Source organism: Mus caroli, chromosome 16, assembly GCF_900094665.2.
Source record: "Mus caroli chromosome 16, CAROLI_EIJ_v1.1, whole genome shotgun sequence".
In the NCBI taxonomy this organism is placed as follows: Eukaryota; Metazoa; Chordata; class Mammalia; order Rodentia; family Muridae; genus Mus; species Mus caroli.
The window spans coordinates 2,777,478-2,803,741 of NC_034585.1; the positions used below are offsets into that span (position 1 = coordinate 2,777,478).

At 40.6% G+C, this 26,264-nt stretch overlaps 1 protein-coding gene across 13 annotated transcripts in view; it reads left to right on the plus strand.

Moving 5' to 3' along the window:
• Rbfox1 (RNA binding fox-1 homolog 1) overlaps window positions 1–26,264 on the plus strand; it is a 1,640,850-nt gene that overhangs the window by 747,160 nt on the left and 867,426 nt on the right. The gene's annotated exons all lie outside the window — the stretch shown is intronic.

Genomic DNA, 26,264 nt, shown 5'->3' on the forward strand with positions numbered 1-26,264 from the left:
ACACACACACACACACACACACACACACACATGTATCTTTGCACACATACAGACAGCACATGAAGCTAAAACTCATATTTCATTACCCATGATTTACAATAGTGGTTCATTTATCGATGTCCCGAACAATGTGATCTCTTAACCTGCACTTAGGATTTTTTTCTTGAGGTTCCAGAGTAAGAAAGAACAATGGTAAGATTCTCCTACTGCCAGCTTATATGAGAACACTCCATATTCCATAGAAAGAAGAGATTACTGGCAATACAAACGATTTTGCCTAAAAGTCCTAACACTAAGGAAGCAGACAGCAGCCCACTTGTACTGAACAAAGGAAGCAAAAGTGAAAGCTAAGAAACCCTTAATCACCACTGCTCCCAGATGCAGCCATTAACGACTATGTTGGTGTGATATATCATTAAGTAATATCAAGAAGCAGTAGGCTGATTACCTGGTTAGTTGGTTGGGAAGCTTAATTAGCCTGTTTAGTGAACTGAGTTCTTGTCTCATAGCTATGATAAAATACCCTTACAAAACAACTTAAGGCAGAGAGAGTTTATATAGCTCACAGTTCAAGGTACAGTCCATTATGACAGGCAAGTCAAGGCAACAGGGGGATTGAAGCAGATGGTGGCATTGTAGTCATAGTAAAGAAGCAGAGAATGCGAAACGCATGCTAGCTAGTACTCACCTTGCTTTCTCTGTTTTATACAACTCAGGATCCCCTGCCCAGAGGATGGTTCTGCCCACAACTGAGATCAGTCCCCACATTTCAGCTAATTCAATGGAGATGATTCACAGGCATGGCAACAGCTTGCTTACCAGGAGAATCCACCCTTTGTTAAGTTGATAATTAGCTTGGCCACATTAACTATATTCTGAGGATTAGGGTAATCAACAAAGGTATGTCTAAACTCAAGATAGTGTGAGTATTATCATTTTTCTTTCTTTACTTTAGAAAAAACATAAGCCAAGAAATATGATTCCCCCAGTCATCATTTTTCATCCTATACAGACTAACATTATGTAATCTCTTTTTATTTAACTCAGAATCACACAGAGGGAAACCATCAAGGCTTTGCCCTTTTGCCTGTGGTGACACATATTAACCTAGTGAGGAAGGTTGGGCATTGTTGGGGTGAAACAATTCCCACAGTTCTTCTCTGGGTTCTGTTATGTTCCTTTGGCTCATTATCCTCGTGATGCTTCTGTGTCTTGGGAGATATCAAGAAAGCAAAAGGGAATTGCAGGTTTCAGAAAAAGATAATCTCCAGCCACATCTTTAATATCAGTGTTAGCCATGTGGGAAATACTGTTGTATTTCAGCTACTTTCTCAGATTCCATATGGGCCATCTCATCTTCTGTTGCCCATAGTTGACATGGTCCTTCCCAGGTCACCAAAGACAGAGTGAAGATACCTTGTACTTTGTAACATGTATTGTATACATGTTGGCACCTTCTTGGAAGATTTTTTTCCTATACCTATACAATTTCTCCTAGGTTTTATACAGAGCAACTCTATGTGTATATCAGGGAATTGAGAGCTGAGGAAGGTGGAACTCATGGCAAATATGAGCATTTCTTTGTGCATGTATATATGTGTATTTGCATATATATATATATATATGTGTGTGTGTGTGTGTCTTAGTCAGGGTTTCTATTCCTGCACAAACATCATGACCAAGAAGTAAGTTGGGGAGGAAAGGGTTTATTCGGCTTACACTTCCATGCTGCTGTTNCCCTTGATCACTAATTGAGAAAATGCCTTACAGTTGGATCTCATGGAGGCATTTCCTCAACTGAAGCTCCTTTCTCTGTGATAACTCCAGCTGTGTCAACTTGACACAAAAATAGCCAGTACAGTGTGTATTATATATACATACATATAATCTTTCTTTAGGATCTGTCTACCTAGTTTATTGAGATAAGGTTTCTCCCTAGCTTGGAGCACCTCAGTTGAGTTAGTTTTACTGTCCCTGGGAATTTCTTCTTCCTCAACACCATATTACAAATGCATGCCTTCAGTCTGACAGTTTTACATGAATTCTGAGGATTGAACCCAGGTCTCAAGTCTGGCAAGAAGTTTACCAAATGAGCTCTTTCCACAGTCCCTGGCTTATAGCCCAAGAATATATCATATTTTCTCCTTCCCTCCTTCCCTCCTTTCCTCCTTCCCTCCTTCCCTCCTTTTCTCCCTCCCTCCCTCCCTCCCTCCCTCCTTCCCTTCCTCCTAACCCCTTTAATGGTAAACCCTTCTTCAACAGTGACTCCTCAGCTGTCATCAACATCATAAACACCACCACCACCATCCTCAGTGTTGGCATCCAACAATCCTTTGGTGTCAACCAAGTATCAGCTACTCTCTCAGATTCCATATGGGCCATCTCATCTTCTGTTGCTCATAGTTGACATGATCCTTCCCAGGTCACCAATGACAGAGTGAAGATACCTTGTATACTGGTCTGCGTTGAGTTTCCTTCCTTCTTGGGATGTGAGCACATGTTTGTCATGCATTATTCTCCTTCTTATTGCTGTTACCAAACACTTGATAAGAAGGGAGACACCGAGAGGAAGATTTATTGTGGCTCATGGTTTTAGAGTGTAGGGCAGGAAATCCTGATTGCAGGCTCCTGGGGTAGCTGGTCACAGTGCATTCAGAGGAAGAAAGCAGGGCAAGATAAATGCTGGTGTTCAGTTTGCTTTCTCCTTTAGGAATCAGTCCCGGATCTCAGCCCATGGGATGCTGCCACCTGTATTTAGAGTGGTTCTTCCTGTCTTATCTAACCTGGCCTAGAAACAGGCATACTCAAAGACTTGTTTCCTAAGTGACTGTAGATACTGTCAAGTTGACAATGTGAGCCATCAGATCACTGTTCAGGTCAGAGATATAAAAAGAAACTCTCACCACTTAATTCTCAGATTCAAGGATGGGACTTCTCATGTTTATGGATCATGGCATTGTACTCTCTCTGCTGGTCCCTTTGCTCCCATTAAATAATCTGTTCTGTTGGCTGCTTCTCTGTCATATTGTCAGTGTTCCATCTAGTCTCAATATTCTACTTATTGTCAATGTTCTATCTATTGTCAATGCTCTATTTATTGTCAAGGTTCTATCTATTGTCAATGTCCTATCTACTGTCAATAGTCTATCTACTTTCAAATTCTACCTATTGTCAATGTTCTGTTTATTGTCAATGTTCTATCTATTGTCAATATTCTATCTACTGTTAATAGTCTATCGTCAATGTTCCATGTATTGTCAATGTTCTATGTATTGTGCCATTCTTCAATTTCTGTTAAGTCAGAGAAAAGGCTGGGATGTGAATCAATTTTCTATCCTATTTATCTTGACAAAACATTTAAGAGATTAGACAGCATTTGGAGTTGGTGCAGATTAATTATGGAGATTAGATCTACTGTTCACATCCAAATTCCATTATGGAGAGAGGAAAAGGAGCTGGCCTGTCTTATCAAACGGAAATTGTATTTTGGTTATGGATGGGAAAGGAAATCCAAAACTGCTTGGCTTGTGTCAATTCCAAACTCATTTAGTTTCATCCCCTTTCCCACTATTTCTTTGTACATTTTATTCTCTCTCTCTCTCTCTCTCTCTCTCTCTTCCTTTCTTTTTTTTCTTTTCTAGTTTTTGTTGTTGTTGTTTGTTGTTGTTGTTATTGTTGTTCAGGAACTCTTACCATTCTGTACTGTACTGTGATTGTGTGTTGTGTGTGTGTGTGTGTGTGTGTGTATGTGTGTGTAATTATTCCTGTGGCTAAATTACTGAGGACAAACTTGAATGAGGAATGTTTATTTTGGCTTTTGGTTTAAGAGGATACAGTCCACTCTGGCAATGAAAGCATGGTGGCAGTTGTCTTCTTGGCAGTGAAAGTATAGAGCTGGGAGTGTTCATATTCTATAACAACAAAAAACCAGAGAGCAGGACTAGTCTATTAGCTCAAGGTCCAACCTCCAGACCTTGAGATAATGAGAGTATCAAACATTCTATTTCCTCCAGGAATAGCACTACCACCTGGAGACCAAGTTTTCAAACATGCGTTCTTATAGGATATTTCATATTCAAATCTTAACACACATTGAGCCATGGAACTCATAACTTCCCACATGCCTCCATAATCTGGCTGTGTCTTTCTCTGTGTTGATTTTGACATTTCTGTTTTTCCAGGCCATAATAACTTATTCAGCAGGACCTATAGTACTCCATCATAGCTGCTCAGCAACTCTATTATCAAGTTATGTAAAGAAAGTCCCAGGGTCGCCATTCATTGTACCAACTGGATGCACTAGCATCTGATGCATCAATCATGGTGATGGCATATGTTGACAAAACAAGTCTGGTCTGTGACCCACTACTGGTGCTCTGGGGACCACAGGAACAATTAGAACTATACTAGCAGCACCCCACTCGCACAATGGATTTTACATAAGTCAAAACTACATGGTCCCCACAGGTAGAAGTCTGAAACGGGGAAAAGAGTTCCCCATACCAAGGTTCTAAAGTTTATGGACAGCCATGAGTGTTGGTGCTCAGATACCTGAAATCCAAGCTCTTAAGAGGATGAGAAGAAGAATTTTCACGTCTCTGGGATACCATGGCTTTATAGCTCACAGCAGACCACTGAGAGTTACTTAGCAAGACACTGACAAAATTAAAAATATCCATCCAAGCAATCAAACAAAGCAACAACACAAAAAAAAAAATCTTGCATGGTTGACTTGACATTAAATCATGTAAGAGCTTACTGAGTATAAAAGATAATATAACTTTCAGATGAGCAGTATTTCCAAAGGTACCTGTCTCATTGGATTTTAGTAGACATTGTTAAAAAGACAAAATAGAGACTTGTGTAATTAATTGTATCTTGTGGCTTTGGGATTGAACCCACCTTTTGATTAAAAGATTTCTCAGAGATGCTAAGAGGCCAGTGTACCTCTTCAGAACACCTAGGACTGAGATCTTAGCTGGTATGCAAATAAATATACTTTCCTATATAATCATCTGTTTGATTTATTTCGTTCAAGGAAATTCTACTAAAAGATTACCAATTTTTTAAAATAGAGTTAATATCTGTATTGATTAAATAGGGGAATGACCAGCCCGCACTCTGGATATTGACATTCAGTCTTTGGTAATATTCTCTATCTACTTCTTGTAGCAAAACTAAGTAACATTTCCTTGCTGATGTTTGCTGAAGTATCCTGTTTGTCTATGTGCTTGCTTTTGCTTGAGTTTCCAGTTTTAGATCAAAGCTCTAGAGTGACCATGAATACATGGATGTGAAGCTATGCAGGGAGAATGGGTACAGAAAAAAAATTGTATCCAGGGGCAGAGAAGGCATCGCAGTGGTTAAGAATGTTTGCTTCCAAAGAAAGAAGACCTGAGTTAGAATTCCCAGGATCCCCATACAAAAGGCAGCCATGACTAAGCATGCTAGTAACCCTAGTATGGGGTCGGGCAGAGACAGACAGATCCCAAATGCTCACTGGCTAGACAGCCTAGCTGACATAGCTTCTGGTTGAGTAAGAACTTTGTCTGAAGGTAATAAAGTCAAGAGCAATAGAGGAAATCACAAAAATCCATTTTTGGCCTCCACATGTAATCCACATAGGACATAGACATGCACATCTTCATACTTATGTGCACACACACACATACACACACACATACACACACACACACACATACACTAAGCAAATGCTGCTTTCTTTTGTTTTCTTTGATTCTGGTAGTACTGAGAACTGAGCTCATGACCTTATACATAGCATTTAAGCACTCCAGTACTGAGCTACATACCTAATGGCTGTTATTTTGATAACTGCTTTCAACCTGCTTTTCAGAAGGGCAGCCATGCATATGTACTGGTCTGATTTTTTTCTTTATGTACATATAATGTAACAAAGGTGTTTGATATGTTGCTCAAGGCGGTTGTTGCAAGTGGCAAAGTGAAGAAATTGAATGAAATTACAGGTAGGAAACACAGGGGAACTCATTATCACATGGATACTGTAGTACTGTTTGTTAGAACAAGGATTTAGTTTTAAGTGAATAATATCCTCTAGTTTATTTAAGAAGTCAACTTAAAGTGTGTTTGGCCTTTTCCATTATTAGAGACATATAACAATTACTTGTTTAAATTATTGATACTTATTTTACAAGTTTGTATCAATGAACTATATAAAATATCTGTGATTTGGGGGGGCAGGGACTGGAAATTTTCCTCAGAGGAAAGTTTTAGGGTGACAGTTTGTTTGTAACATGTAATTCACATTGTTTTACATTAAAAAAAAACTTCAAACTATTTTCTTCCCTTTGAGAAATGTTCCTTCCTCCTTTCTGAAATATAATCTTAAAAATTAGAGTCAGTGTAAATCCAGAGGTAATGAGGTTCAATTTCTCATGGTAGCAGAATTGGATGGAGAACTTCAAATATTTATTTGAGGTTTAATTTGAGTAATTTAAGAAAACATTGAGTTTCCACATTCATAAATGATAATTACCTCACTTCATCAAATATTGCACTCTATTCCCTTCTGCTCACTGCCCTGTCTTGTTCCGTTATGAACATTTTTATATCTTGAAAGGGATTCTTTGTTCATGTAACTTGTGGCTTAACTTATAAAACTTTCAGAGCTGAAGTGTGTGGACAAAGGAGAGAGCCCAGTAGGTGAGGTACTGACTACACAAGCACAGAAATGAAGTTCAGATCTCAAGATGCATGCTTAGAGAAAAGTGACTACAGCAGAGATAGCAGCTAGCCCATATCTGTGACTAACACGTCAGTGAGTGACCTTGCCTCAAAAAGGAACTGCTGGAGGAAACACTTAACAATGACCTCTGGCTCTTACGTGAACATACATTCATGTGCAATGCATGTGTGTGTACTAGAGCACAGGAATGCACATATGTACATGCATACATGCACATACTACACACATACTACACTCACACACATGCACACATGCATGTGTGTGCATGTGCACACACACACACACACACAGACACACACCCATTAAAAAATGAAGTTATTCTTGCCTGTTTTACTGTGCTCAGTTTTATAAGAGAAAAGAGATGAGACTCAGAAAAATAGGTACTACTGAGTTTTTAAAGAGTATGTTCTTGTGGGAAATAATAATTTGCCTTTATAAATCATTTGGTTAAAAATTGGAGATTAGTTTCCATATTATATATGTATATGCACTATATATGTATAATATGTCTACATATTCATGTTCTCAAATTCATGTTCTGTTTTCTCATATTATATATAACATATTTATATATAATATAAATATATAATAATATATATAATATAAATATATGTATATTTATTTATTATATAGAATGAAAAAGGAACATGGATTTGAAAGCAAGCAAGAGGGGTATATGGAAGGGTTCAGAAGGAAGAAAAGGAAAATAAAATAAGTATAATTTTAAAATATAAAAGAAATAATTTTAAAAACTGAATTGGGGACCACTGTCATTACAAATACCTGAAACAAGCTGCAGGAACTTACACGGCTGCAGGTGCTGCAGACTGCAGGTCTACAGTGACAGACATCAACTGTCAAGTAAGTTGGCCTGATAGAAGTGTGGGGATTTCAAATGGATGCTGTGCTAATGTGAGGCTCCTCATTCCCCTCCTGTAGCATCCTCTCTGGGGAAGGAGAAAATATTTTCTTTATGATGCATATTTAACATACTCCACATTCAGTGAAGAAATTCAGGGTGGACTGGCGAATTCAGTCTCTCCTTCATTTGTGTTGATGATAATAGGCTCTTATAAAAATGCACTTTAACATGACTTCCATCATCTTGAGTCATCACCACTGTGGCCTCCTCTCAGTGACTCTGGCCAATTTTTCTTTCACATTTTCTCAGCAAGTCATAAATACACAAAACAAATGGCATGCTATGCAAAGCTTCTCACCAGGTACACACAGACACAGACACACATACAGACACACAGACACAGACACACAGACACACAGACACACATACAGACACACACACAAACACTCACAGACACATACAGACACACAGAGACACACAGAGACACACAGACACACACACAGACACACAGACACACAGACACACAGACACACAGACACACACACAAACACTCACAGACACATACAGACACACACACAGACACACACACAGAAACACACACACACACAAACATATATAAATATATATATATGAGACTCTTTAATATCAACCAGATACAGTCTGACTTGGATGAAACCACTTTGGTTTTAACCCATATGTCTAATCTTTCCCTTTTGGATACACATTACAGGGAAGGCTTCTCTGCTCTTACACACTGGCACCAGCTTTCCCTAGAAGGGTGGTTGTAAGGTTATCATAACACACTTTAAACTTTGCTGGACCTTATGTCCTTTCCCACTTGCTTTATCCATGACCCCTGACTTTGTTGATTGCCTTTGCTGAAGAACTTTATGGTAAGCAGAGACACCATGACTATAAGTCACACCCCATATCGAACTGGCTTAAATATAAGAAAGAAATGTATTGTTCTATAGAAAAAGACCTGGGTGGAGTAACTTCAGGAGCTGACTTAATGTCAGCGCTTTCATTGCACACTAGCCATCATCACCTTTTATTCAGTCTATTTTCTCCTATGTCGTCATGTAGTTCATTGTCACTGAACCAGCATAGGTCACATGCTCATTTATGATGCTCCCTCCATGATGAATGCAGCCACCTTTGCAATTGTGTCTTACTGGGCATGAGGCCCTTATATGGACTATGTATAGTACTTTCCAGAGGTACTAGACATACCCAAGACATTAGAAATGCAATGCCAATCAAATATCATCAGGAAACAAAATAAAATGCTTTTATTTGTTGTACTTTTAGTGAATTTACTTGACATATGGGAAGACTTCACATCAATTGATCAAAACATTCGTCTTCCTCAGTAATTGAACTAACGAGAATTGTATCTTGTCCCAAAGTCCATGGTCTGTGCATTGGAATCATATTAGATCTTTGAAGATCTTAAAATATGCATTTTGTTACCTGTGAGTTAGGAGTTAGCAGCCAAAACTCTATTTCCATAGCTTTCAATTAGCTTACAATTACAATGAGCTTACAATTAATCTTCCAACTAGCTTACAATTTTATTTTCTCTCATTCACCAATTTGACAAATATATGATAGAAATATCATTATAGACAAGAACACATCATTAGAATCCAAACAGAAGATATAAGATAATCTATGTATGCATCAAAGGCAGGGAGTTACTTCCAAGATTTATAAAAACCCATATTTATCATCAATAGTGACTTTTTCAAAGATCAGGATGTTTGTTGCCTACAGAACTAGGAAAGTTTAAGCGCTAACACCCTATTAGATTCTTTCTGTGGCTTCCATGACCGAGATCCATCAACATCTCTTCACTGGCTGGTCTCTGTCTCTCCTCATGTGCATTTAACTCTTTCTTATGTCTTTTCCAATTTTTGTTTGCTCTTTTGAAGTCATCACCATCAATTAGTATGTGTGGGGGGCCCAGAGGACTTAACGTGCCACTTTTCCATCTGCTATTCACCAGCACAGACTTAGGGCTCCCACCTCTTTCTGTTCTGAATTCCATTATTCTGTGCTATTCTGAGCATCTCCCACCAGCTGTCCCAGCAGCTCTCAAATCCCACATCTTCTGTGGGGCCTGTTTTCCTCCCCCATGATTTGACATCTTTAGTCTGATGTCATGTTGGAGAACTTTCATCTCATACTCTAAGACTGAATTGGTGCTTAGCCACTTATGACTTGCTCTGACCTTAGGGAACTTTATTGACAATTCCATTTTTTGCCATAACGGAATCTCAGCATACATATCTATTCTTTATTGAGAATCTAAGAATGTAATGGGAAGAAAGAAAACAGAATCAGAAGTGTTGGAGGCTAGGAGGATGTCTCAGTGGCTAAGTGCATGTGTCACCAAGTCTAATGACTTGACTTTACTCCCTGGATCCTCATGGGGGAAAAGGAGATCAGTCCCTCAGACTTCCACATATGGCACCATAGCACTTATGTGCACACTTACACAAAAATACATGTAAGGAAATGAAGAAATATAACTGTGTGTATCTTTGAATAATATATAAAACACATTAATATAATATTACACATATGCAATTATATATAATATGTATTACATATTATATAATATATGATTATTTTTGGTTCATTTAGATTTTACCTTTTTGTTGTTTTGGGCTTTGTTTTGAATATAAGGTTGGGTGGATTGGGAAGTGAGGAGGATCTAGCAGAGGGAAAATATGATCAAAGTATAGTTAAAAATAAAGTTAAAGAAAATAGAAGTGGGCTATCCAGGAAAGAAAAGATGGCTAGTGGAAGAGGAGAAAGAAATGAGTGTGGGGTTATTACAGTCAAAGTCCATGATATACTCAAATTAAAGCAAATGAAACTATCATTATGAAACCATCATCATGTACCATACATATGTGTTGGAGATTAAAAAAAAGAAAATGTCCAATGTCCTCACATAAATAACAGCAAAAGTAGAGAAGATGCCGTAGTTTTGGGGATGACTTTAGGGCTCTAGAGTGGCCTTTCCTGTTCTCAGCTGTGTATTGTGGCATGCAACATCAGCCTACAGTTGTCCTCACTGCTACCCCAAACCTCAAAGCTATACACACCCTTACCACATCAACTTACAAACAGTGTTTTCATTAGTATGCAAGCTTGGCTGTGGTTTATAGTGGTGATGCTGTCTGGCCCCATCTCTTTCTGCTTTTATCATATTACCTCTTTTGAAACCCAGGTAGAACCCAACCAAGACTTGGATAAGACACCAGAGATGGTTACAATAGACTGCCATCTTCTTTCCAGAAGGCTGGGTTTGTGAGTTCTGAATACTGCTAGTCTTTGCAAGAGAAATCTGTGGTAAAGGGGCAAGCTACATTGAAAATCATAATAGAGTTGGTTTCAGCATATTATATAATGTGTCAAATGACCTATAAATGCTGACTGTTCAGGAACCTTGGTAAGAGACACTGAAGCAGGCTTTTTGCCATGACAGACAAATGGGCTCTTTACCTTAGACAATGGGTGAGTGTTTCCACCGACACAGCTGCTTATCTGTCAGTCATCCCAAGCCTCACTCTGATTATGGATGAGGCATTGGGATGGGACTGTGAGGTATAAAATAAGTCATCATCAGGTCTAGCCCTTGCCCTGAAGGAGTTTATGATCACATTGGGAAAATGAGGCATAAAGGCATGAATGCTTCAGGTGCAGTGGAAGGAAGCTGATGAGAGCTAACCAGAGTGAAGTGCTAAATGGGTGTGCCAGGCTCCGAGTACGGCCTCCTTGCTGCATGGCCTTCAATTTGGCCTGGAAGGCAATGTTAGATTGGTGGACAGGTATGAATTGTTCTGACTTATTGAGTCAAAACATAATTTGCCCAGTACAAAGATGAGCTAGCTGTCATAAATGTTTGGAGGGTTTTTTTTTTTTTTCCTATGCCTTCTCGCATGGCTGGCAGCAGAAAACAAAAGCTTCTGTTTTATCAAATCGCTCTGGCTCCCCCACCCCTCTTCTCCTGCATAAACTAGGTTGAAGCCAGGAAATTGGCATTCTTTTCCAGAGATGATTTGTTAGCTAATTAGTCGGAGTTGAGGAACCTGCTCCTCTGTTGTCTCTGGTAGGGAATTGTTAGAAGAGTGTTATTCCCCATCTTGTTCCTGCCCCATGCTCCTCTAAGTAGTTGAACTCAAGGCTTGTTGAATCTATGAGAATGTATGGTCAACAAACGATAAGAAAACATGAATGAATTCCTGCATTTCAGAACCTCAACATTTATTGTTTCATATTGTTTATATTCTTTATTATTTGATATTATCTATCTTATTCTACTCTAGGAATTAGCAAAGCTTAACAATTGCCAACCTTTAAAACTAATGATACGCCTAGGGGTAGAAACTTGACATAGGTATTCTCTATATGCCTATGTGTACTTCTGTGAGAGAGAGGGGGGGAGGGGAAGGGGAGGGGGAGGGGGAAATAGGCCAAAGGGTAAGGTATCTTTTTGGCTTGGACCTTGCTACATAAGTGAACCTAGTGCATCTTTTTATTTTTTTATTTTTATTTTTTTAAAGAACAGGGATAATCAAACTTACGTCTTTATGCATGTCTGTACACCAAGCAGTTTACTGAATTTCCAGTCCACATGAGCAGGCTGTTGATGTTCCAGATGACCTCTTTACCAGCCTACTACCTGCAAACTTAGGCTGGTTGACCATCATTTTAGCTGGTGCTCAAAAAGCTTTGTGGATGCAAGATTCTTATTAAGGCTCCACAGGGGGCAAAACTATATAAGGAGTAATGGACAGGTTCGGGGTCAGGGAGATTTGGACCATGATATAACAAAGCCTGATTTAACATGATATGACAGAGTTCCAGAGAGAATATTCTATCTTAAATTTCTCATCTGTGTGCTTATGGTTGGCACTTGGAAGCCCATTCCTCATGGTTGTTAGATAAAAGCCACATGGTAACAGTATGAATTCAACCAATGATGCTTTCTGCAGCAGTAGCTGATAGATGCTGAAGGTGCTGATGGCTGTGGCTGCCTGATGACCTAATACCCTACATCTGGGAAGCAAGTCCAGCCTTGAAGGTGTCTCTGGGTTCTGAAGCTCTCTGCTTACCACCCCACTGTACATCCTCAAGCAGAAAGATAGCCTAGCTCAGACATTTTTTCAAAGGATTGCTATGAAGACAAACAAATAAACTTTATTCTACAGTCTTTATTCTCAGTACCTAGGAAGAGGAATTGCAACCTAATCCATTATTAAAGACACCCCAGAATATATTGTTCTCTTTATTTTTGATTTTATTATTTAACTTTTGGAATCCTCAACAACTTAAAAAATATTGTTTTTATTGTGACAAAATATAGAGGACATAAAATTGATCACTTTAACCATTTTTAGTGACTTTATGTGCTTCAGAATTACATGGTCCTCTCCACCATACTTCTCCAGAACTTTTTGCCCATACTACACTGACTGCCCCTCCCTTTCTGACCTGACAAGCTCTGACAACCACTGTTTGACTTTTGCTCTCTACCCTCAAGATTTCCTATAGGTGGAATTGGATATTTCGATCCTTATGTATCTGGTTTATTTCTCTTAGCATAACATCCTTGAGACTCTCCTATGGGATATCAAGTAGGAGTACTGATTTCATTTAGTATGTTTTTTGTGCATGCAACTGTGCACATGTATGCAGTCTTACTCATCTGTGCATGTGCAAAGAGCCCAGAGGTAGACATTGAGTAGCTTCCTCTATTGCTCTCCATCCTATTTTTTTGAGTCAGATTCTCTCTTTTAACAAAGAACTGTCACAGTGAGCTCCAAGCATCCTCCTTCCACCATGAGCAGTGCTAGCATTCTAGGTGTGCATCATTATATCCAGTTTCCACATAGAATCTAGATTCTGAACTTGGGTCTTCATGCTTGAGCAACTAACATTTTACTCACTGCATCCTCTCCCAGCCTCTATTTCCTTTTGAAAGATATTTCTTTATTTGTGTGCTTCTGTATCTCCCCCTTTCTTTGATTCTCTCTCTTTCTCTCTCCTCTCTCTCTCTCCCTCTCTCTCTCTCTCACACACACACACACACACACACACACACACACACACTTTTTGCATGTGTGAGTGTCTGTGTGCAGGCACATGCCTGTGTGCATACCTCTGTGCCAGTGCCATCAGAAATAAGAAGAGGCCATCACAATCCTAGGATATGGCGTCACAGACAGTCATGACTCAGCTAGCATGGGACTAGAAACTGAACTCCAGGCCTCCTGAAGAGCAGAAAATGCTTTTAACTATTTAGCCATCTCTCCAGCTTTTGTTATTTCCCTTTTAAGGTTAAATTCTTCCATTTTCTAGGTAGATTACCTTTATTTACAGATTGTCCATTGATGAACATTTGAGGTTTTCTACCTTGTAGGGCTATTATGTAAAGTAGCGGTGTGAGCCTCCATGTGTAAGCTGGCCCCAGTTTAACCCTGTCTTATGGAGGAAGAAACACAGCTTAGGCAGATCCAGAGGTACCTGGGTCACTGATCATTCAACTCAAAGCTCCAGCCCAAGGCAAAGAGGACTTTTCAAGTCTCAGTTGTCCATCTTTGATTCAGGTCTTGTCTGAATATCTGTCTCTTCTGACTTCTTCCTCACTGCCTAGGTGGACCCTTCCTCCTTTCTGACTCAGGTTGAGAGATGCTTCAGTGGCAGGCATCCCCACCTTCGGCTCAGCCCTGTGAAAAATCCACAGGGAATGTGGCCAAGAAGAGGTTTGAGGGCAAAGTGTCCACCAGGCATAACGTCTATTTTGGCCTCTAGCACAATGTGTTATAAGTGAAGCTTTAGCCTAAGAGAAAGAAAGGATTCTTCTGCTGGTACGTTTGTATTATCTACTTCACTGGGGTTCTCTTGTCTACCTCCTTTCCAACCCTTCTCCACCATAATCCTTTCCAATCCTCTAACACTGGGTAGAAGAGAAAGGTTAGAGGGGAAAAGGGGGCAAAGACATCTATAGGCTTTTTCCTGTTGAATAGGAATATAGTTCCTTGCAGCAAGTCTAATCTTCAATGTCAGGATTTCCAGCAGTTCAGAAAATAGTAATAACAAACACAACAGCAAGATAAGCTAGCAGCAGCAGCAGCAGCAGCAGCAGAAGCAACTGAGGAAGTAGCAGCAGCAGCAGCAGCAACAGAGGGAGCAGCAGCAGCAACAGAGGGAGCAGCAGCAGCAGCAACAGAGGGAGCAGCAGCAACAGGGGGAGCAGCAGCAGCAACAGGGGGAGCAGCAGCAGCAGGGGGAGCAGCAGCAGCAGCAACAGGGGGAGCAGCAGCAGCAGGGGGAGCAGCATCTATCACCTGCCCTCTCCAGTTTCTCCCATTCATACCCTCTTGGAAATGTAAATGAGGAAAATATCTAATAAAAATATTTTAAAAAATAAATTAATTAAAAAAATTCAATCAACAACAACAACAACAACAACAACAAAGAGTTCTCAGAGTTAAACTATCTGCAGCTGACAAAATCACCTCCCTTCCAGAGTATGAGACACCTTATATTTAGCTGCTGTGTTCAGTCTGAGGCAGCCCCATATCCTACACCTGGGATTTAAATAAAAACATTCATATAGCATAACCATTTTTTTTCAGAACCGAAATTCTCACTATAGTCTTCTTCTTAAATACTTTAGGAGGAGGGGGATAATGGAGGATGATGGGGGAAGAAAACAGAAGTCCTTGACATTACCAAATTAAGTCGGATTGTCCCATGGCTTCTGCAGTTTGAAGTGAGGTCAGGTATATGGAAAGTTCAAAGAGCATTCCTGAGCAATGGGTTGCATGAAAACTTTCTAGGAGCAATGGGTGAGGTCTGTATGTGGCATGTGAGATGTGGAATTGGAAAGGGTGTCTATGATAAAGGTGGAAGGGACACTGGGTTCTTCTCTCACTGGCAGCTGTCTCTGTTTGGGTTACTCTGAAGACCGCTCTCCAGAGACGTATGTTCCACGCCTAGTGTCCGGATAAAACATGAGGTCAGCACAAGTTTCACAGCTGAGAAGCAACAGACCCAAGGAAAGAATGTACATAGCCCCTGTCCTTTACAACTATCTCATTCTGTTCCAAGAGCTGAAACAAAATCCCAGAGCTTTCTGAAGGGCCAGCATCCCAGCAGGGAGATATTCCTCTATCTTCCCTGGTTAGCCAGAGTAGATGCAGAGTCACTGTCCTGAGCTGGCTGCTTACATTTCTGCCCACACATTAGATCTATACTTGGATCTGCCTCCTTCACAGGAGCAGCTTAGCAGCAAACCTAGAGGTCTTTGAAGCCTTCTCAGGTTTAATGTTGAACACCTCTCTCCAGTACACAGCTTTTGGAGGCAGATAGGTTAGACCCTGTGTAATATGTCCATGTTCCCTGCCACCTAGCTGGAGCAAAAAGAGAAGGAGGAGGAGAAAGAGAATATGCCTGCCTAGTGCTTGTATTTATCCCAAATCCATATATTATTTTGGAACAGTTAGTATTGCAGAAATATGTGAAGAGATAAATTACTGCCTTTGCCATCTGGTCTCAGAGAACCTTCCTGAGAATGGCAACTCCATTTATTTTCGCTGAGTTCCTTTCTCAACTTCTTTGTTCCTGTCATTGCCCCCCTTTCTGGCAGCATCATTGAGTTTGTTTTGATTTCAGTTTCTTGCTCCTTTAGCTGTTTTGGTGTTTCAGATTTTAAAAAGCAAGATCTGTTCCCACACACACAAGTTGGGCCAAATTCTTTACTTGGCCTGGTACTACCTGGCTAATTTTAACTTTCATCTGCAGCTTTGGAGTGGTGTGTGGATTTTGTTTTGTTTTGTTTTGTTTGAATCTTCCAACAAGATGCACAAAGCTGCTTGACATTAGGTAATGAGGAGGTACCTGTTTGTCCTCAGAGATCTCGGCAGTGCCTTCGTGGCAAGTGTTCCTTTTAGATGGACATAGGGCATGGATCCCAGGCATTGCAGGGATGTTCCAAAGTCCATGTAAATGAACAAATGGGTTGGTTCTGATCCAGTGAATGTGACTGCAAAGAGATTACTCAAAGCACATTGGACAGAGATTTCCAACTGTTAGGATGAGTGGCAAGAGAGAGGCAAGGGAAAGCGGCTAGAATGGCCCTCATGGTTATGGCATAGGGGTGGACAGTAACCCACCCAGGGTTGAACACAGACCATGATATGTAAATATGAAGTTATGTGTGGTCAAACAGGCATCTGTAGGATTACCATATACCTACATCTCCTTGGCTTCTCAGCTGGGAAGATCTCCATGCAATAATTCTCTCATGTGATGAAAATTCCAAGCTCCCAGATCTTTGCTTCATTTTTCAATCTCTCTCCCCCTCTCCATTTGTGTGTGTGGGTTTCTGTGTGTTTGTGCACATGTGACTTCTCGTCATTCTTATTAATTACCTGCATTTTAGATTAGCTCACAGAGTACTGGGATTTGTTACAGCATTTTCCTATGTAGGCATAGTTACGCTTTGCTCTCCTTTGCTCCTGCCCTGCCCTGCCCCAGATCTCTCCTCCAGCTACATTTCCCCTCCCCTGCTTCCACTCCAGTCAAATGCTCTCCATCACCCTCTCCATTTCCTACCTTCTTTCTGAGCCCTTCCTCCTTTCTCATGATCCCCATCTCAGTGCTATATTCTACACCTCCCCCCCCACATAAATGTACACTTTACCCCCCAACCCCTGTGACCCTGACCTAAAAGTCTTCTCACTGGACTTAGTGTCCCAGGCCACAGTAGCTCTCTCTGGCCCCTACGGCCCTAGCTTTGAAGATGACACAATTTGAAATGAGGAGAGGGAGAAATAAATCATGTTGACGAGGAGAAAATCAAGCCCTTGCAACTCAATTATTAATGTGCAGAAGTGTTATGCAATGGAGAAGCCCAATTAACAGGTGTCTCTCGGGGAATAATCAAGGCTTAATTTGGCATGGTAATTGGTAACCTCCCCATCCAGCTTTGAAAAAGGGGACCCCTCAGGACAGCCTGATGGCTGGCAATGAGGCCATATCACTTACTTTGCAGCCCTGTTAATTGTGTCTCTCCTCTCTGCACAGGGACACAACAGATTTACCTGTTTTCCAGAGGCAAGGATCCCCTGGTCTAATAGAGTTGTAGAGTTGTGATTGTTTTCTGGTCTGGCCAAATCTGGCCTTTGAAAGCATAATACTGACATGTGTTTGAGATTTCTTTAATTGGCTGAGTTGTTCTGATGGCTACAGCTGTGTCTCTCTCCTTCCCCTCACCCCCTTTTTTAATAGAGTGTATGGCAGAGCTCCAGTCTTAGAAGACATATAGCCATTCTTGACAGGTTTTCAGAAACAACAGGACTTGTCCTGCTATGTTATCTGTAATACTAGGTGACTGGAGTCACCTGGTGCATGTATCTTTTTCCTTCATGTGTCCTGGGGCACTCGTCTTTGTCACAATAAAATGCTAGATATTTCTGCAACCAGATAATCACAGGAAACTAAAAGAGAGAAAAAATAAAAAAAAACAATAGGAAAATAACCCAAGTGTGTGTGTGTGTGTGTGTGTTTACTCAGAAACAAAAAAATAAAGAACAAAGAAAAAATATGACTTCTCACTATGTTTCAGATGAAATGAGACTACTGTTGGTAGATATTTTTGGTGTCTCTGTGACCCTATACACAATAACACTCTCTCACACACACACAGGGAGATACACACACATAGACACGCACATGAGGGAAGAGAGAGAGAGAGAGAGAGTGCTTTCCCCAGCTATAGTTATTAATCCTCATATAATCTCAAACTGCAAAATTGGGATTTCATCATCGTTCTGTGTTGCCAACTTGTTCCATGATGTTGGAAACATATTCCAAACTATGTCTACACCAATTTTGCCTCAATTGACTTTTTCCAAATTTGGGAACCTCAGATGTGTCAAAAGAGACACTAAGCATTTTTCCTCATTCTGATAACACCCAGTGAACACACATACATCAAAGTCTTTGTTAAATGTTTAAATAATATTTAAGGGAGCTGAGGGGATGGCTTAGTGGGTAAAGCACCGACCACATAAATGTTGGCACCCATGTCAAAATAGGCACAGCATCACCCATCTGCAACTCTAGACCTGGGAGACCAAGACAGGTGATGGGTGCCAGAGGCTCACTGGTTATCCATTCTAGTCCAATCAGCAAGCTCTGGGTTCAGTGAGATTGCCTCCTACAAAATAATGTACTTTGAGATGGATTTCTCTGTATACTGCAGCTAGAGTGCATGATGATGTCAGCAATAAGGCCTTATCATCTACTTAGGGTAGGCAAACAACAACAATGACAACAATCTGTATTGTTTGGTTGATCCTCCTTGGTCAAAACCTGTTAGGGAGGCATCCAATGCCTGGCAAAGAAAAATCTATTGAACAGGCCATATCTTCTAGAAGCAGCATTGTCCACTCATTCATGGTAACTCCATCTAATTTTTCTTTAAAGAAAACTTATACTTCCATTTTGTTATTGTGAGGGAATTGCTTAGTGACTATATGGCTAAATTTCACATATACAGCTCCCTCCCATATATAGAATACATTATCCATAGCAGATGTTCTTGTCCTCTGGCTCTTAAACAATATTTCCACCTCTTATTCTACCATGTCTCACGAGCCTCAGGTATTGTATTGGATTATAGATGTGTCCCATGGGGAAAGGAAGCTCATGGTCAGTTGTTCTCTGCATTTTGATTAGTTGTGAAATTATACAGTGGTCTTGGGCTACTTCAAGATAAAGGCAGAAAGCTACACTTGTCTGAGTATAAAAATAGTTATCTCCCAAGGTTGCCCTCTCAGGTAAAGAGTTATAGGCAAGCAATAAGTGATGGCTGTCAAGATGGAGTATCAGCTTTCTCTAGGGATAAGTTTTCTGATAGGTTATCCAGTCCCAAGTGGCCAGCCTAGAACTTACTTGAACTTATACATGTACAGTGGCAGTAAATAGACTCAGCAGGGTATATATATATATATATATATATATATATATATATGAATTTGAAGTGGACTTGATAAGACATGATAGGAGTTTTAGGGTGAAAAGATTATGTATTATATAGATATAGTACATATACAAACTTCTAAAAAATCAATGGAAAAAATTATGTTTCAAAATTGTCTTACTGACGGGTAGGATTCCATTAGGTTTTTCAAACATCTTCAGTTTTGCTTAACCTACCAAAGACCCATCCTCTCAGACCTTTAATCCCTACTATTCTTTCATATTAACAGTTCTACTGTTCCCTAATTTTAGGCAAAAGCAATATTGCAAATATTAGAAGATTAGAAATTCTTTCATATTAACAGTTCTACTGTTCCCTAATTTTAAGCAAAAGCAATATTGCAAATATTAGAAAACATTGACCTCAGGTGTCCACCTGCGCGTGAAACCCCCCCCCCCCATGCACACATATGCACCCAGATGCATACAAAAATAGGCTAGAGGGCCTCTGCACACTCACACATGCATGCATATACACATACAAGAACATGCACGTACACATAAGCATAAGGACCTTCACACACACACTTTTTCTGTATCTCTCACACATACAATGTACAAACATGCACACACACTCTTGCACACAGAGACTCTCTCTCTCTCTCATATACACACTCACACACACAGCACACACACTCACACAAGCAAACACACCTCAATATTCCCTGTACTGTTTTCCACAAGCAACATTTTAAAAGCACACCTCAGAGAACCCTCAGTGGCTCTTTGCTTCTGCTTGACTCTACTTGGTATTTCTATTTTAAACATCACTGCAGCTAGCATCTCCATGTATACATTTGTGGGGCAATCTAAGCTGTCTGTAGTATCTATGCTTACAAAAATGAAAGATTGATGGGCAGAGCTATTTAAGATTTAGATCCTTTTAGAAAGCCAGGAGCCTTGGCAACCCCTCAAAGGCACTCATGAGAGTGCCCCTCCCATTTTCCTTCAAAGCTTGCTTTTAATCGCAGATTCTACACGTTCCTCGGTGATGTAGGGGCCCCAAAGAGAAAGTTTATTAAATTCTTATTTATGTATTCAATTTGCATCAGCCTTTTGCTTCCCCGTGCCCAGAACACTACACAGAGAACATTACATGTGTAACTCTTGCCTGTGTCCCTGGGAGACGTAGGGATGGAGGGAAGGGAAATGGGTGCAGAATTTGGGAAGGAAGGGACATGGGCCTGTAGAGTAGACTCTAGGAGGGACAGCCAGTCCAGCTAGTGAGCATCTTGAGTCTCATCTTTTTCATCCCTCCTCTTGCTAATCTTTATTCTATCGCATGGGTAGTAGAGAGGCCATAGCTAGAATCTGCACTTGTTTGTGGTGCATGGATGTTCGATGCAGAAGGTTGGCAAGTTAGGGCTGAAGAGCATTTCCATCTTCCCTCATCACATCCTTCTCCCTTGATGTTGAGTGCTATCTTAAAGGTAAGTGTTACACAGGATGCAAAAATTAAAGCTGTGGTCCAGGAGAAGTGCACATTATCACAAACACACAGGCATACACACAAGGTGTACATATACACACAAATGCACACATACACATGCACATACACATTCACTCATGCACTTATGTACATATATACACACACCTTTACTCTTGCACTCATTCACACTCAGATTCTCTCTCTCTCTCTCTCTCTCTCTCTCTCTCACACACACACACACACACACACACACACACACACACACACTGTCCCAGACACCTTGCAACCATACTTTATTTATTTTTTACTTCCAAACCCCTTTCCTACATAAAGCAGAAGTGAAATTTGGCAATGATAAGGCTTTGCAGATGCCCTTTTGGCTTAAAGCATTCCTTCTTCCAAACTGCCCCCAGTACTTTTGGGTATATGGGACATCACTTTACATTCTGTGTTGGACAGGTCCTTCTCAATGCTGTTTGTCCCATGATTTAAGATTTCTAAATTGCTTTACTGAAGGGAGTTAGGATATCTTTCCAGCAACTGCCGAGCACTGTGCTATGACAACCCTGCCACTACACATTCACTTAATTTCCAATTAATCAAGTGTTCAATAAATCATTAGTCTAATTGCCCCTCTATCTCTTTGTCCTGGTGCATTAGCCCATCCCCAGCAGCAGCCCCCTCTCCACTGCTGCTGGACATTCATTTTCCTGTCCTGGCTGCTTGCATGCTCTCAGTCTTGGAGAGCCATGAGCAATGACGAGTTAGGAATTGTAATTACTTCAGGCACTACAAGTTTGCTGATCTCCCTCTCCTCTCCTTTGCACTCCATTGCTTCCCCAACAACTTAAGCCAACATTGTAGCATCCTAGCTGGTTAATTTCAGAAAGCCTTTTTTTTTTTTAATCATTTTTATTCCCCGACTGTGCCTCTTTTCTAATTACACCATCTCCCCAGGTGAGCGATAATTCCCTCATCACCATATATCTCAAGTACAGATTATTAAAATAATATAGCTTATGTCATATAAATGTAACAAAAAGTATCTTAAAGATGCTTTATTGAAAGCTGGTAAATTGGTTCAACAGATGAATGTTTTAAGGCCCGTTTTTAAAAGGTTGCACAAGTATAAACCCACTGAATTACTGCTGCTGTTTCACACGAGCGGATGCAATTATTTTAAGCATCTAACTGTGCAAAAAGACAGATCTGAAAGGAAGGAGCTAAATTCTCAGAGATTAATTAAAGGGTTTCATTTTGCTCTTGATTTAAAAATAAATTTCAAGCATGCACCACTTGTTATTCTCTTGAAGAATTTGCATTGCAAGGCTTGGGAAAAAATAACGACAATGTTAAGCTCTGTGAGTTCTTCATAGAACTGAGCTGGCAGTGCCTGCAAAGACGAGCTGACCCATTGTTGCAATAGCATAATTCTCAGCCATTCTTCCTTAGACTTGTGCATTTGTGAAGGGTATTAATCTTAAAACTCATTTCCAATGTAAGATTGTACATTTACATGCATCTCCCATAAGCTTGCTCCTGATTCCATCTCTGCCCACTGATTTAATTTCTTTTACCTCTTAGAACCAGTGGCGCTGAAGCCTTTATGGTAATTATAGTGTTGTGGGCTTCGGTGGAGCCGTTCCCTGATACCTGGAGTGTGGGTTTGATTCCCGCTAAACTCGCTCAGCCCTGAAGGTAGTGCAGCATATATCTGGGAGGCAAGCAAGCTAGCAAGATAGATCAGAGGACTGGCTGGTCCACAGCCCAAAGGCAAGGGGAAGTGTGGAGGGAAAGACCGAAGGTGGCTGCTGGCCAGATGGACTGCTGTTCTAAAGGGGGCCCTTTAAGGTGAATCACTTGGCTTTTATGTGACTTGGCTGCCTGTCCAGCCACCTGTGTTCCATGTGAAATGAGAGACAGGAAACCCACTGGTGTGAAATATGCTGCTTCCCCTTTGAGAGGTAGCACCATGTTATAAGGGGCAACTGCCTAATGGCAGGGAGGGGTAGGCATTCCAAGCTAAGGTGTCATGGTTTTCAGATGAGATGGAGTGGAGTTGGAGTTGAGCTCTTTGCCTCCTGTCAGGAGCAGCAGGATCCTAGGTATTCACCTGTTCAAAACCAGATGCCAGCACCAAAAGCATACACTTCTGCTTTGCTTCTTTGTTAATGTGCTTAGGCGGTGTATGCAGCAGAAGGCAGGCCATTTTGCATGTTAGGCAAGTGCTCTACCACTGAGCCTCCCTCAAACAACTATACCATGTTTTCTCTCATAGGAAAAATCTAGGTGAAAATAAAAGACCTGATAGTAGAAGGGAAACTGAGGAAATGGGGACATTTTGGGAAGCAAGGGCAGTAGGATGATACAGTAATAGTTATCATCATGGTGCATTATGCCCACATATGAAATTGTCACAGTGAACCCCATAATTATCTATAGTTCATATATGCTTATCAAAATCTGAATCTAAGAAAGCAATGAACCAGATAAAGTTAAACTTGATTGTACTGTACAATGGAGCAGGGTGCAAACTACAGGCATCATTCTTCTTTTAGAAACATATTTATAAAAAGTTGAAAATAAAAAGGAAGCTGAAATCTCATAATACTTTTCATTGAACCACAGATATCATTCCTATGAGACTGACGTTCTCTTCTCTACCCTGGTTGGTTGCAGTTGGATGGGTGTTTTGCACACCCAGAGCCTTGTGTTAGCACCAGACAGGTTTCAGGTGCTCTGTCTCCTCATGATGATGGCTACCATACTGGATAGATCATATCCACTGGAGAGAGCATGAAAGAAACATCAAATTAGCTTCAACAAGAAAATAGGATTGGTATAGATATGGCTGGATTAGAGGTGAATACTCTCAAGGTTCTCTCTGGCTCCATGGACTGGTTGCTGCTATGTGGGCCTTGGGGAAAGGAGAATAGCCTTGATAACCCTAAGCCTAGGAGACATTTTGGTTTTAGATCCAAAAAGATGAGACCTTTATTTACCTACATCCTAGTTAAAATCAGTTCATGAAGGGAGAGGTGGGCTTGCCTTATGTCCAGGATCAGGAAGAACTCTTTTCAGAAGGATAAAACCAGGAGAAGGGGAAAGGAATTTGTCAGCTTCATAACATGGACACTGTATTAATCTAGAGATCAGGTCACAACCTGTGGGCCATGCCCACTTTGCCAAACCTCTTCCTCTAAAAATATTTACATTACTATTCATAACAGTAGCAAAATTAGAGTTTTGAAGTGGCAACAAAAGTAATTGTATGGTTGGAGTTCACCATAACATGAGGATGTGTATTAAAGGGCTGCAGAATCAAGAGGACTGAGAACCATTGCTTTAAGGAAGAAAGAGACACAACATGACTGAGTCTCTCTCTACTGAAATAACCTAGTCTGGTTTCAAAGAATCTTCAGGCCATAGACTTTCGCTTCATCCTTGGAACTTCTGTATCTTAAAGGCCCTATACCTCGACATGTGATGTGGTCTATCCCAATGAAACTTCCCATATGCTGAAATCTCCTATCAAACACCTAACTCCTTGCATACTTTAGCTCCTCTTAGACCACCTTAAATGTCATCGGTTCACTTGTACCAGCTTCTAGCTGGAAATCACTGAATATGGTGCCTGGCTTCTACTAGAGAGTTAGCAGGACAGCTGAGAGACATACCTTGATGTCAGACTCCATTACTCTAAGCAACTGTAGTGTAGCATATCACTATGTGGGATAAGGTAAAGTTCAAAATTTGAAGTATGTTAGACTATACTTGTCAGGGAGATTTGAGATGGATGAATAAGGGACAGGATGGGTACAAAGGGACAGTGCTGCCACAGTTTATCACCATTAAAGGGCATTATACAGATATTGAGGTTAAAGGAAAATAAAGCTGTAAGGCTAACCAGTCTACCATCTCCCCATCCACGGGAGATCCATGCCTGTAATGTAGCACTTGAGGAGATGAAGCAGCAGGATCAGGAGTTCGAGGCTAGTGTGTGTGATACAGAGAAGATGGACTATGCTTTAAAAAACTGAAAAACAAAAACCATGAGGCTAAAGAGATCCAGAGGCACATTGTCTGCTAAGTCAAAGGGTCCAGGTGCAATTACCAGCACCTACATGGTAGTTCACAACTGTCTTTAACTTCAGTTTCAAGGGATTCAACACCCTCACACAGACATACATGCAAGTGAAATGCCAATGCATACACAATTAAAGTATTAGTTTAAAAAACACAAATGAGTTAAGGATGTAACTCAGTGGCAGTACACTTGTCTAGCCAGTGTGGTGCCCTAGGGTTGGTCCACAGCATCACAAACAATAAAATAAATAATAAATGAGTGGAAATTGTAGTTTGTATTGTATAGAACACTCCATCAAATCATAGCTTAGTGCCCATCACCCACCTGCTTTTGTTCCCAGTCTGTGACCTTGGTTGCACTTGTTACATTTATTTACTAAGTTATTTATCTTTGAGACAGGATCACTAACCCAAGGTAGCCCCCAACTTAAAAGTTTATACCGCTCTATCCAGACTATGTGGTACTGAGATGGCATCTACAGACTCATACAAGCTTGGCTGTAACTGAGCTAAGCTGAGCCACGCCTACATCCCTGTCTCCTCTTTACGCCCTTGAGGCAAACCTTTAAAGCTTCTGTATGGAAAGAGACCAAACTTTATTGCTATTTGTTCTTCCATGCCTGGCTTATTTCACTTAGCATAATCATGCTGTGCTTAAGAGTAACAATCCCTAGTAACTCAAGGGATGGAGTCCCAGAGCTTGCCATGATTCCCCCTGACCTGCCAACTAAGAATCTCTAGCTTTTTTCTTGAGACACCAACTCCCTCAGTTATGAACTCTAGGGCAGGATTTCTCAGCCTTGGAACTACTGGCATCTGCTGCTACTTAATTATGTACAGAGGGTCAGTCCTGGGCTGTGTAGGGCACTTTCAGCATCCCTGTTTCTACACAGTATCTTCTAGTAAGATCACCTCCTAGAATTCCTCAAGGCATTCCAAATGCCCTGTAGTAAGCAGACATGAAATCCACTACCTGATATTGAGAAAACTGTTCAAGCAAAACTGATTTCCAGTTTATCAAACAGAGTCAAAGCCTTTCTTATCTGTTCTTCCCTCAGTTGAACCCCAGTGCTGTCTTGCCTCTCAACTCGATGTAT